Below are 14,046 nucleotides of genomic sequence, written 5' to 3' on the forward strand. Positions count from 1 at the left end.
AGGCTTAGTGGCTTAAAGCAATATAAATTTTACAGTTCTGGAGGTCAGAACAAATGAGTCTCACTAGGTAAAACCAAAGTGCCAACCTGACTCTGGCTTCCTAGAGTCCCAAGGAGAGAGTCTGTTTCCTTTCTTTTTTGAGCTAGAAGCTACTCTCATTCTTTGGCTTGTGTTCCATTCCTCCATCTTTGAAATCAGCAACCTTGCACTAAGCTTTCTCATACTGCCACCTTTCTGGTACTCTCTCTTCTGACTCCTTTCTTTCACTTATAAAGGACACATGATTATATTGGTACCACTGAAATAATCCTGGGTCATCTCTCCATGTGAGTTGATTAACAGGCTTAATTCCATTTGTTAATTTAATTTTCCTTTGCCATGTAACCATGCCTATCAACAGATTCTGGGATTAGGATGTGGTCATCTTTGGGGAGGCCATTATTCTGATGACTACAGCCTCTCATTTGGGGTTTCCCTGATGTTTCTTTAATTATTTTCAACAGGAATACTCTGACACTGTTTCTTTTTATTGCATACCAATGAGTAGCACCCAATATCTATTTGTCCCTTTATGGTGGCAATTTTAACATTTGATGATTATAAATCAGCCAGGTTTTTCCACTGTAGTGTAACTTCTTCCCATTTTGCATTTAATACTTATTTTTGTGGTGAGATTCTTGAAATTATGTAAATATTCCATCCTCTTCACTTTCATTCACTCCTTTTAGGATCCATTTCTGGGTCTTGAATGAATGATCATTCAGACAATTGCCAAATGATGATCTTCAACACCATCACTTCCTCCACATTTATTATTTGGTTTTCTTTTTTAAAAAAAATTTTTTTTCAACGTTTATTTATTTTGGGGACAGAGCATGAACGGGGGAGGGGCAGAGAGAGAGGGAGACACAGAATCGGAAACAGGCTCCAGGCTCTGAGCCATCAGTCCAGAGCCTGACGCGGGGCTCAAACTCACGGACCGCGAGATCGTGACCTGGCTGAAGTCGGACGCTTAACCGACTGCACCACCCAGGCGCCCCTATTATTTGGTTTTCTAAGTAGCACTTTTGCTCCTCCTTGTTATATATTTGTATCAGTGAGCACTTGTGGTTTCCTGTATCATCTGATTGGTTATAATCTACCAGTGTCATTTTGATACTCTAATGTGTCAATTTGGCCAGTGGAAACCTTTTTTAGGTTGTCTTTTTTTTTTTTTTTATAGTATCCCTATTATTTCTTGAACATCTTTTAACTTTTTTACAAAACAAGATTTTTCAGGCTCATTTGACTCATTTCTCTACCTTAGCCCTAGACGCAACGATTTCTTCCAGGATACCTGCTTCCTTAATTGGAGAGTGATATATGAAAAGCAAGTGGGCATGAGATGAGCTCATTGCTACTGGTTTGTCCCTTGTCCTGGGCTCTTTCGGTGGAAACAGCCAGAAAATACATGTATGTGCATGTATACACACACATTCCCATGTATTTCTTTATCTATGCATGTATGTTGATAGCCAAGTATATAAACCAGTACTTCCAATTCCACTGCTAAACTACAGAGTTCACACTGCCTCTACCAACTTCCAAGTTTGTGCCTCCCTTGGTGGAGTGTGAAATACTGCTCTCATCACCTCCACCCTCTTGATTGTAGCCAATTTCCCGTCGCTGCCAGGCTGTGGCACCCCCACACAGGGGCCCCTACACTGACTTACACCTCCCCTACCCTGGGGTCTGCTTCTCTCATTTGAGTTTGCCAGATGGACTTTTGCCAGTAGAAGGAAGGAAAAAAGGAGAGCAGAACATAGATGGAGAAAAGCTGTAAGCGCTGTTAAAAGGGAAGGGTAAAAGAAAGAGGAACAAGAATAGTTAGGTCTGTTTTTGTGAGAGCAATTTGTGAATATCTATTGATTTTTGCAAGTTTTTACCTGGAAATAATTTCAGACTTGCCAAAAAGTTGCAACTATAACAGTAGTGCAAAGAACACTTATAAATCCTTTACTAGGCTTACCTTTTATAAACACTTTACCACTTTGCTTTCTCTTTCTCTCATCTTCTCTCTGTTCTCTATATGGCATGTATCTGTATAAATATGCATCTATGTAAGCACATATGCATACACATAGGGATCTGTGCATACACACGCTTTTTTCCAGAATCATTTGAAAGTAAGTTTCTTATGCCATGGTCATTTACTACTAAATAGTGTTGTGTATATTTCCTTAAGATAAGAGTATTGTCTTGAATAACACCAGTACAGTTACTGGCATTAAAAAGTAACATTGAGGGGCGCCTGGGTGGCTCAGTCGGTTGAGCGTCCGACTTCGGCTCAGGTCATGATCTCACAGTCTGTGAGTTCGAGCCCCGCATTGGGCTCTGTGCTGACGGCTCAGAGCCTGAAGCCTGCTTCGGATTCTGTGTCTCCCTCTCTCTCTGCCCCTTCCCCGCTCATGCTCTGTCTTTCTCTGTCTCAAAAATAAATAAAAAACATTAAGAAAAAAAATTAAAAAAACAAAGTAACATTGATACTTTTTTTGTCTAATCACCTATAGGTATTTCAATTTAGTCATTTTATCCAATAATGTCCTTTATAGCATTTTAAAAATTAGGTACAGAATTCTGTCCAGGATCAGGTATTACAATAAATTGTCATGCCTCGTCAGTCTCCTTTAATCTGAAATATTTTATTTCCAAAGCCTTCCTTTGTGACATTGACATTTATGAAGAATACAGTTCCTTTAACATTTTAGTAGAATACATCGATTTGTTATTAAAATATATATTTCTTTTGACATAGCTAATTACTTTCTCGTAAGTTAATTTCATGTGAAAGAGGTTTCCACACATATATAAAAATATGCTAATAATTGTGTCAATTTCAGTATTTTGTAAAAACATCAGAAGTAATCTATATACCTATTGAGAGGAAATTAGTTACCTACATGATTATGTGTCTACATAATAAAATTCTACATATTTATTCAAAAGCATAATGTTCTGGTGTAGAAAGATGTGCTTGATTTATCCTTACTGAGAAAAAAATAATTTGAAAACATTATATTAATATTACTTTGTACTAAATACTATTTCATATAAAACACAAATTTAGAATAATATCCAAATTATATTTCAATATGAATCTAAATAATTAAACCCTCTCCTATTTGAATATTTTAGTATTTTATAATATTTTATAAATGCTTTGTTGAATATCAGATTTCTGACGTTAGATATCTATTAGAATTTCAGTAACATCTAAAACTATTATTATAATTTCTAGTATTTTATTCAGGATAGGACTTCCAATAGCAAATTCTCTTTATATATTCAGAAAAACAATATCCAATAGTGTTTTGGAATATGTAAAAGTATTATTAATTAACTTAGCGGATAATATTTTATAATATACCTAGTATAAAGCCAAATTACGCATCGAAGCTAAATGTATATGCATCAAATAATCTATCTAAATAAAGTGTATAAGTTATCTATTGAATAAACTTAAAGACATTTAACAGAAAAAGCCCCATGTAGAAATGCCTTCCATAAAATCAACAAGCATGTCAATTTTCCCCCTTCCCAGATCATGCAATAGGCAGCAGAATATTGCTGCTAATTGGTATATGTTTTTCTTCTGGACGTGAAAATTCTAACCTTTTACTTGACAGATGTTTGGGTAAAATGCCATGTAACATTTTGAGAGCTTATCTGTGCTCTTTACAGTTATGTTTATACTGCCACACATTCAGAAGCAAACAAATGAAATGGTAAACAAAAGTGAAAATATGACCTAGTTAGCTATTTACAGATAAACATATAAATCAAAAGCAAGTTAATTTCAAATATGTAAAATATTTGGTAGAGTAATCAAATAAGATATCAACCTTTTGGGAACATTTGAGAACAAATGACATATATGATGGTCAGGTGATGAGTAATTATAAATACAAAACTCACAATTCATAAAATTTTCATTATACCCATTTTTGTCATATTTTAGCTGCAAAATGGACTAGGACCATAATAACAGTGAACTGGTTTTCAGAGTTGGCAAAATCTTTTCCAAATGTCCTCTGGTCCCTATAAATTTGGGAGAGAGGAACATCAAATATCTTATTAGTATTTTTGAGATGATAAAATGTAGTCTCTGGGAGGTTGACCAACTTGTCTACTGGATGAGATGAAACCAAATCTTCCAATAACATTTTCAGCATCATGAATGACATACGTTACCCTGAACAAACCACCCATGCCCCACACCGAGACTGTCAGAAAATTTTAGGTGTAATTAAGACTGCCAATGATCCTATGCTCTGCATTTTGTAATATTTTATAAATGCTTCGTTGAATAAATTTATTTATTAATACTTTTGTTGAAAATATTAAGTCCACATAAACCGATTAGCTTTGTTCTTCTGTCATACGTATTTTTTTTTAACATTTATTTATTTTTGAGAGACAGAGAGAGACAGAGCATGAGCAGGGGAGGGGCAGAGAGAGAGAGGGAGACACAGAATCCAAAGCAGGTTCCAGGCTCCCAGCTGTCAGCACAGCGCCCCACGCGGGGCTCGAACTCACAAACCGTGAGATCATGACCTATGCCGAAGTCGGACGCTTTACTGACTGAGCCAGCCAGGCTCCCCATTGTGTCATAAGTATCTTAAACTCATCAGGATGAATGATAAATGTATTCAACGAGGCAGAAATGAGGGCAAATGTAAGTTTCAATAAACTAATCCACACTTTTATAAGAAAAATAGCACTTTACTAAAATGGCATTAATCTCATTGAATCACTAAAGAAACCTATCAGATATCGGACCTCACATATACAACAACACTGAAACATAGCAATTTAGTATGCCTTATCTAAAGAGTTAAGTCACATAAATAAAAGTGGGAAGTACTAATAAATCTTTTTCTTTTGAAATGTTATGTTAAGGGGCGCCTGGGTGGCGCAGTCGGTTAAGCGTCCGACTTCAGCCAGGTCATGATCTCGCGGTCCGTGAGTTCGAGCCCCGCGTCAGGCTCTGGGCTGATGGCTCAGAGCCTGGAGCCTGTTTCCGATTCTGTGTCTCCCTCTCTCTCTGCCCCTCCCCCGTTCATGCTCTGTCTCTCTCTGTCCCAAAAAAATAAATAAAAAACGTTGAAATGTTATGTTAAGGTGTACCAAGTCAAATGGGTTCTTATTTCATTTACCTATAAATTAATTCCCCTCTTTAGCATTGTTTGGTTTCCCAGCAATGCACTAAAATAAAAAGGAATGTTAATCATGGACACACACCAAGGATGTTGTTATTCTACTTGGGGAATAAATTATTTATGATGAATGTAACAGTGAAAAACAAGAGAAAGTAGTTCTAAGCAATCAGTTGTTTCTTGTGGAACTTTGGCATTTTAGAAAACTGAGTGATCTTTGTGAAAAAAAGGACTTGCCTGGTGGGGAGAATAACAAAAGCCAACATGGAAATTAATATTGCTTATATGAGAGATAGTGAAGTGATTGAAATTAATGTGTTAGTGAGGGCAAATGGTACCGTTAGTTTACTTATGTATTTTTAACATAAATTATTATGTATTCATAATAGAAAATTTATAAAATTGAAGATAAGAAGTCACCCATCACCCTACCACCTAGAATTAAACGCAAAGGACATAGCCTTATAAATTCTTGGTGCTTGTATCCCCACTTATTTTTTACGTACAAATGTGTATACACAGGTTGTAAGAAAATTCTAATAGTGTATACACTGCTTCTATTAAATGCTGTTTAATTTAAAATTTTTAATGTTGTTCCATTTTATTAATGTTTCTTCTATTAACATTTGAATAGAATGCTAACAGATAGCTGTTGTATAATGTATTTATCTACTCCTTCTGTGGTAGCAAAAATGCTCCCTCCAAAGATATCCACATCCTAATCCCCGGAAATCTGCAAATACGGTATAGTACACGGAAAAATGGACTTCACAGATGTAAATAAGGTTGCAGACTTTTATTTAGAGAGATCATCTGAGTTATCCGAATGGACCCAATCTAATAACATGAGCTCTTAAAGCCAGGAAATTTTCTCCAGCTGGAGTCAAAATAGATGCAGCAGAAGGGGAAGTCAAAGAGATTCGAAGTTGGAAAAGCATCTGGCTTTTCTAGTTTGAAGACGGAGAGGGCAAATGACAAGGCATGCAGACAGCCTTGTGGAGCTGAGAAAATCTCCTGACTGACAACCAGCGAGGAAACGAGGACCTCATTCCTACAGTTACACACAACCGAATTTGACCAACAATCCTGGACCATGGACAAAGAGCTTTCCTTGTCTTCCTTGTTCATTATAATTCCAGAATCTACAATGTATCTCTCCTTTGCCAAATCAAGAATGAATGAATTGGGGCACCTGGGTGGCTCAATCGATTGAGTGTCCAACTCTTGATTTTGGCTCAGGTCATGATCTCGAGGTTCGTGAGTTCAAGCCCTGCATCTGGCTCTGTGCTGACAGTGCAGAGCCTGCTTGGGATTCTCTCCCTCCTCTCTCCCCTGCCCCTCCCCTGTGCATGCTCTGCCTCTCTTTCTCTCTCAAAATAAATAAATAAACAAACGTTAAAACAAAAAGAATGAGTGAAATGTATTTCTGCTTTTGTAGATTGTTACTATCGCTTTAGTGTTGTAAGTTTAGCTTGATTTGGTCTCCTGAGAGATGATTCCATTTTTCTTGATTTGTAGGAGCTAGAAGCTCTGTATTAAATTTGTAGTGTTGTTAGGATGAGAAAGTTGGAAGAGGAATCTATTTTATAGGAGGAAAGAAATGCACCAAAATAAGTTACTAAAAATAAAAATAATTCAATAAAATCAAGAAAATTCTATATTGTTCAGCTATCTTATGGACAGAGAAACAAAATAAGGAGAAGAAACATGCAGAACTGTGGAAATTTCTTATATACACTAGCGTTCCCGGTTCCAGGGAGGAGCATAGAATGAAGTCATGAGGGGAGAAATGTATATTATTTATAGAAATCTTATATCGAGCCCCAGTGCTAAAGAGCTTCAGGGGTATGGTAGCCCTGTGGTTTCTTTCACAGTTTAGCTACAATGGTTTGCCTGCGAGGCAAGCTGTGTTGTTCATCTTCTCATCAGCTTGCTCCCTGAAAATGTCACTTGTCCTGGAGATGGTAGGAGCCCTACACTGCGTTGTCCTGTGTGTTTGGGGCATGAGGAAATGCAGCAGGCTGCTTCTGTCCATCCTGCTCTCTCTGCCCACAGGGCAGAGCCCAGATGAAGCAGCCCTGGAGAGGATAACTTGGAGTTAATAATTAATATATATATATATACGTATGTATATATATACATATATATATATTTCATTATCCTTGAAGTTCAAAAATCAAGGGACAATTTACGTGGTTTCTGTTTGTTTGTTTTTGTTTTTGTTTTTTTTTTACATTTTGTCTGGTAGTCAATGACCTTTTAAATTCACAAGTCTTGGTCTTTTTTTTTTTTAACCCCAGGGCACCTTGCTCTCATATTTTCATGGTAATAGATTTTCCTCATTTTCTCCATTCTGTTTTATACTTTCTGTTATTTATTATTGTGTTCTGTTAATGGATGCCCTGCACCTGTCATTGTGTTTATTTTTCTCTGATTTTATTTCTCCCCTCATTGGCCCCTTCCTCTGAGTTATAGGAAAATAGTTAAATTTTTTCATGTAATTTTCCACAGCTGACACTTTGGCTTCTTCTCCCTAGGGTACATGATATTTACGTTTTTCCAAGTTTCCTCTTTTTCCTAGAAAAGTGGCTATAGGAAGTTGACAATCGAGAAGTTTCCTTCAATCTAGTCCAATCTCAACTGTATTTATAAAACACAGTCAATTATTCAAATGTCATTATTGCCCTTTCCAAAATGATGCAGGAATTTCTATATTTTCCTTTACTTTTCTAATGATATTTTCTTTTCTTTTCTTTTAACTTTACTCATTCATTTTGAGAGGAAGAGAGAGAGCCCTTGTGCGCAAGTGGAAGAATGGCAGAGAGAGAGAGAGAGAAAGAGAGAGAGAGAATCCCAGCAGGCTCTGCACAGTCAGCATGGAGCCAGACGCGGGTTATCGAACCCACTGACCCCACAAACGGTGAGATCATGACTTGAGCTGAAACCAAGAATTGATGCCTAACTCACTGAGCCACCCAGGTGCCCCTCCATGATGTTTTCAGTGGCAGTTTAGCAAGGTTTGAGGCAAGAGAGAAATTAGTGACATCTACATATCACCAATTCACTTTGAAGCTAGGATGAGATTTTAGACTACGATTAATTATCAATATCGCTTTCCTTTAATGTATGTACATATTTAAAACCAAATATTTTTATTTTCTTTCCTTAAATGGTTTTATTCTTAACATAAACTACTTGGAGAGATACCCTAAGCTACCCACAGTTCTTGAGATTTCTCTAATCAGGAGTCCACAGAGCACAAGGAATTCTATGGGTTGCTTCTTCACAAATATTCCCTTAAAAAAACTATGTAATGTTTTCAATCTATGTTTTTATATGTGAATATATTAGAAATAAGTTCCAAAGCATTCAGCTGATTCTTGGAAAGATCTATGGCTTAAGAGCCTAGCTACCACTTTTAGAATATTGTTAATTTATACTTGTTGAAATGGATAAGCCATAAAAATTTTTTTTTTAAATCCTCACCATTTTTATGTCTCTCTCTGATTGCTCTTGCCTGCTCATATCAGCAGGGCCCTTTACCTCTAATTGGGTGGAATTATATGTCCATTGTTCACCGTCAGAGTGAAAAAAGTTCTCTAATCTCAATAAACCTGTTGCTACTAACCCCAAAAAGTAAAATGAAAGGACTGCCCCCTGAGCAATCTTTTCCTTTCCTAATGGTCATGAGATTTACTTGTATCACAATAGTTATAATCAATTAAGCTTCCACTGCAAATGAAGCTTCTGATTAGTGTACAGGAAGCTTTTTCTTTTAAAAAATGAATTTTTTAATTATTAAAATATATCTCATACAGTGTAGTGCATCACACAAACTCATCTCACCTCTCTTAAAAATTTAGTATCGGGCTGCCTGGGTAGCTCAGTCAGTTGAGCGTCCAATTTTGGCCCAATTTTGGTCTCGCGTTCCCAGGTTCAAGACCATATCAGGCTCTGTGCTGACAGCTCAGAGCCTGGAGCCTGCTTTGCATTCTGTGTCTCCCTCACTCTCTGCCCCTCCCCTGCTCCTGCTCTCTCTCCTTCGTTCTGTCTCCCAAAAAATAAAACATGAAAAAAAATTATTATCAGCAGAGCAAAACTACTTTTTGATAATTTTCCAAAACAGAGTTACTTCAGTGTTTGTACATGAGTACAAAATCAAGTATATACAATTCCTGCAAGTGTTCACGAACATATTTATACAAACTGAATTTATAGGTCACCATCAAATTTATTGGAAAGGCGTTCTGTAGCATTCAGCAGATTCTTGAAAGGATCCTGCCACAAAAGATTTTAATTACCACTGTTTATTATTGATATACCTTCAAAATAGTGTTAATTTATATTTATATAAATGGCTGAGCAGTACAATAAACTTTAAATGCTTTCTTTCTGAGGCTCTTCTCTGATTCTTGTGCCCCAATCAAATCATTTAGAAGGGGAAAATAAATCATCCCAACTCATCTAATTATTATAGCCAATATATTTCAGATTTATTTGTGGTTTTCTAAGATGAGCTGGCCAACATTCAAATAAGCATGTAAATATCTAAATTCTTTTTGCTTTCATACTACAATAACTAGTTTTGTTGATAAAGATACCTCACTCACTACCAAAGTTGGACTTACGTTCTTCAATGTTTCAACTTAAAATATTATAAATCATTATATGTCTTTTAGTATTGGCAACGTGTAAATGACCATGTCCTTTTTTTCTGTATATTTTGTTCTCCTCTTTTCTGGAAACAGGTGACACTGACTCAGAAACCTGTGGACTCTCTAAGAATCTGAGGTTAGAAATGAGGTTTCATAGGTAGCTACGTAAATCAATTGAGCCATGGTAATTTTAAGGATAATTCAATCCAGTGATTCCTTTTATTTAACATTTAACATGACTTTAAAACCATTTCTTGACTAACAACAGAAATAATTTTAGTGAGTATGTTATGCACCTGTTTATGTATGTTTTGGGGTAGGGGAGACTAAACAAAGGTGCTTTACCTAAAACAAAACTGTGCTACTTCTCGGGACATGGGCGATAGCTGTTTAATAGCCCTTGGTTTTCAATTGAACTGCTCCAAATTTGTAAAAGATAAGAGGAAATAATATGCTTAGCTCACTGAAAAGAGGAATTTACATAAGTAGCACATAATTATCCAAGGAAGACCTTGTCGCTGAGACTTGGGAGGGTTAATGATTATGATGATAATTAAAATGCAGAGGATTTGTAGAGCACTTATTTGCTTTCTGAAGAGCTCAGTGTACTTCCCATATATTCTTCTCATAGTTCTCTATGTGATAGCTATATAACAGGACATTTAAATATCTCAGAATAATAGACAGAAAGGTGTGACCTGTTATAACAATAAGTGATTATAAGCTTTTGGGTTTTGCCTCACCTGAAAGGCAAGACCTCCAGTGACAAAGCTTTTTGAAACATTTCAGGTCATCATAGCAGAACTGACTCTGAGGAAAGAGTGCCACCTACTGAATCAAACTGCCCAGGTTCCCACCAAGGGCTGGCCTTGCAGCTTTAGAATTGTCCTGACTTGCCTAACTGTAAGAAACAATGGGATGGCTGTACCATGCATGAAATACTTACTATCTTTGTTTCTCACCTTAGCCATTTTTTTTAACCATCCAGCATTCACATATATAAATTAACTATTTCATTCATAAACTTTTCATTTGTTTTAAAAAGTTGTATACAAAGATTGAATAAGCCTCACTCTCCTACGAAGGAAATTTTGAAAAAAATGCCTGAATGTCTTTATTGTCGAAGTGACCACAAGGGGGAGCTAGCATGTAACGTCTCATGGGGCAGGAGAGTTGAGGTTTCACAATTAATTGAACCATTCATTGTATTTCTGGTTAAGTCGTGAGAGGACATAAATATGACATTTGGAATTTATGAAGCTGAAGATAAGCTTTCTCGGAATCTCATTTTGCACAATGTAATCCAACTTCCCTCTCTTAATTATATGTTACTTAATACATTAGATGTAACATATTTTTTCACATGACAATTCTTGTTTCTGTGTGGTCTCTTTCAAGTACTCTACACACAAGTACACACACAATTTGTTTACACCATACCAAATAACCTTAAACTGTCAAATTTAAACGCAGAATTGTTAAATTAACTTTTAAATTTATCTTAGTACTTAAAAAGCAACATCCTGAAATATGTATCATGATTCAAAAATTGATCATTGATGACTAATTTATGAATATATCCTTCGGACTAACATACTTAAAAATGTATGTAAAATACATGAACACCAGTTGGAAATTGAGTTCATTTCTTGTGTGAATTTCAAATTAATAAATCTTTTATGTTTTTGTAGGGTTAGTAACTTTATTTTTGATGTTCAATAATAGGAACACACTTTGTATGTGTGGAGGGAGGGCACATGTATACGTATATATTATTATATCATAACATAACATATAATAGAGAATAAGAGTAAAATATATTATTTCCTAACAAATATTTTTCTAATAGCAAGAGTTCATAATTTTAATAAAAATTCAAAAAAATAGCATTCAATTTAAAATACTGTTTATTTATGAAGATATTTTATATTTTTTCTTATTTTGTTGTGTGGGAGAGGTTGAGGTCTCATAAACGTTTTAAATTATAAAACATTTCCCCTGAAGCTTAACAATTATAGTTAATTTGCATTTTCATTATTATTCACATTTATCATAACAGAGAAAGATATGTTTTAGTGATTATCGGATTAGTGGCATCAATGTGTCATTCCTTAAAAGAGAAAGCTTTGGTTAAAAGTCAGCAATTGGCCAATTGCTGTGTGTTAGAGGGAAGCCACAAACATCTCTAAAAGGCAATGGGAATTAGGAGAAGTAGCCATTAATGAAATACTGTTATTCATTTTAGGGTTTAAATGTGATATTGAAACTTTTGAAACTTATTATATGTACAACAGTTCAATCATTAAAATTATTTTTGAAGATTTTCTATAAACAAATAAAAATGAGATAATGACAAAAGTGATGGAGAAGGAAATAGTAGAGAGGATATTTTTCATTCATATAAACAGTGGTTGTGTTGAAAACATCAGCATTAAAATTTCTTTTCAGAACTGTATTTTCTTGAACTCAAGAATACAGCAAACAGGACAAGTTTTTGAAAATGTTAAGTGCTGCCTTTATGGCTGCCTGCATAAATTCTCAGAGCTATAGCTACAACTAGTAAGTAATGAAATACAAAGAGTCAGAGACAAAATTAAATAACTTAAATAACATGAGATTTACTTTAAAAGTATCCTTAAGATTATTTATTAATAATATTAAATTATTGATTTAATATAGAAGCATTAATCAGCCTTTATTCATCTATAAAATAGACCATAATGCCTCTGTTTGAAGCTTTTCTAACATAACAATCCATTTATTTTAAAATTCACTAAGACTAGCGTATCTTGTTAATTAAATGATTTTATATTTATAGTGTAAGTCTTTTTCCAAGTACTTTTTCTCAATATGTGCACACACATCATATGTTGATTAAATCCATGAAATCTTTGGATGTTCAATATATGTTTAGTAAAGAAAGAATAATACAGTTTTGGTTTAAGGTTGAGACTACCATCTGTAATTATAAATTATGATTATCAACCAATCTCTTCTTGAGAAATCTGAGATTGTAGGTACTGTTCGTTATGCATAATACTACATTCTTCTAGATTCTTCAACCCTAGTACATATGTTCATAGCCTACTATGGTATAAAGTCCAACAGAATCTTTGAACTATTTAACCATATGTATATTGATTTTTAAAATGAGCTTAATATAAGCATAGTTAAAAGTAAATACTTAATAACTATATACCAAGCAAAAATATTGGGGATTAAAAATAAAACTTATAAGATGGCAAAAGCAAATAGTAGTGATTATATTTTTAAAAACTGTGTCTGGTTAAGAGGAAGCAAAAGAATTGAAAATATCAGTTGATTCAATTTCCTTTAAAAATAAAGTAGGGATGAGACATAAGGATAAACATTAATTAGTTTGGGTACATGTCAGTATTTAATAACTGAACTCAATACTACAACTTAAATAAAATGTAAGTAAGATATCTGATAAATTTTCATTTTACTCCCTTTCACAGATGCCCTGTGGCATGGTAGTTCTCTTTCTATACACTAGGGGGAAGTGTGACATAGTTACTCTGGGAGGGTGGTAGGCAAACTGTCTGTGGGGATGTATTTCTTATCACTGGTTTCTCCTTAGACACTGTGTTTTCTTCCCTCATTTGTGTAACAGCATTTCTAATCAATTAAGGCTAATCAATAAGCCATATTACTCTTTCCCTGAAATGTTTTCATTCTCTTGTTTTTGCCTTATCGTGAACCTCAAGTAAAGATATTTTATGAATTTCCTTGAATTAGTATATGATGCAAAATAGCCAAGATTTATCATATTAAAAAAAAAGTAATGATTAATAAGTGAGTGTGTAATTACTACTCTTTATTTAAGTTAACTGCTGCTTTTAAAGCATCAAAGCCTTAGCTGCCAAGATACATGTTTTGGGACAGAGGTACAAAGCCCAAAGAGATGTAAAGGTGAAGTTCCACAAAGCAGCATGGTTAGATACCCACTCAGCAAAACAACCCAGATTTCTACAAAGCTTTAGCTTCCCTAGCAAAAGCACATGCACAAGCTACCTATTTAGAAAATACAAAGACACTTTAGGATTTGAAGGTCTGGCTGTAAATAGCTCCTCTTCAAATTATTAAATTGTTAAAGATCATCTCTTTAAGGGAGTGATGAATTTTGGATTCAGATTAGATTATAAACTCAGACTATAGGTTATTTCATTGAATCC

The sequence above is a fragment of the Leopardus geoffroyi genome, chromosome A1 (genome assembly GCF_018350155.1).
Source record: "Leopardus geoffroyi isolate Oge1 chromosome A1, O.geoffroyi_Oge1_pat1.0, whole genome shotgun sequence".
Classification (NCBI taxonomy): domain Eukaryota; kingdom Metazoa; phylum Chordata; class Mammalia; order Carnivora; family Felidae; genus Leopardus; species Leopardus geoffroyi.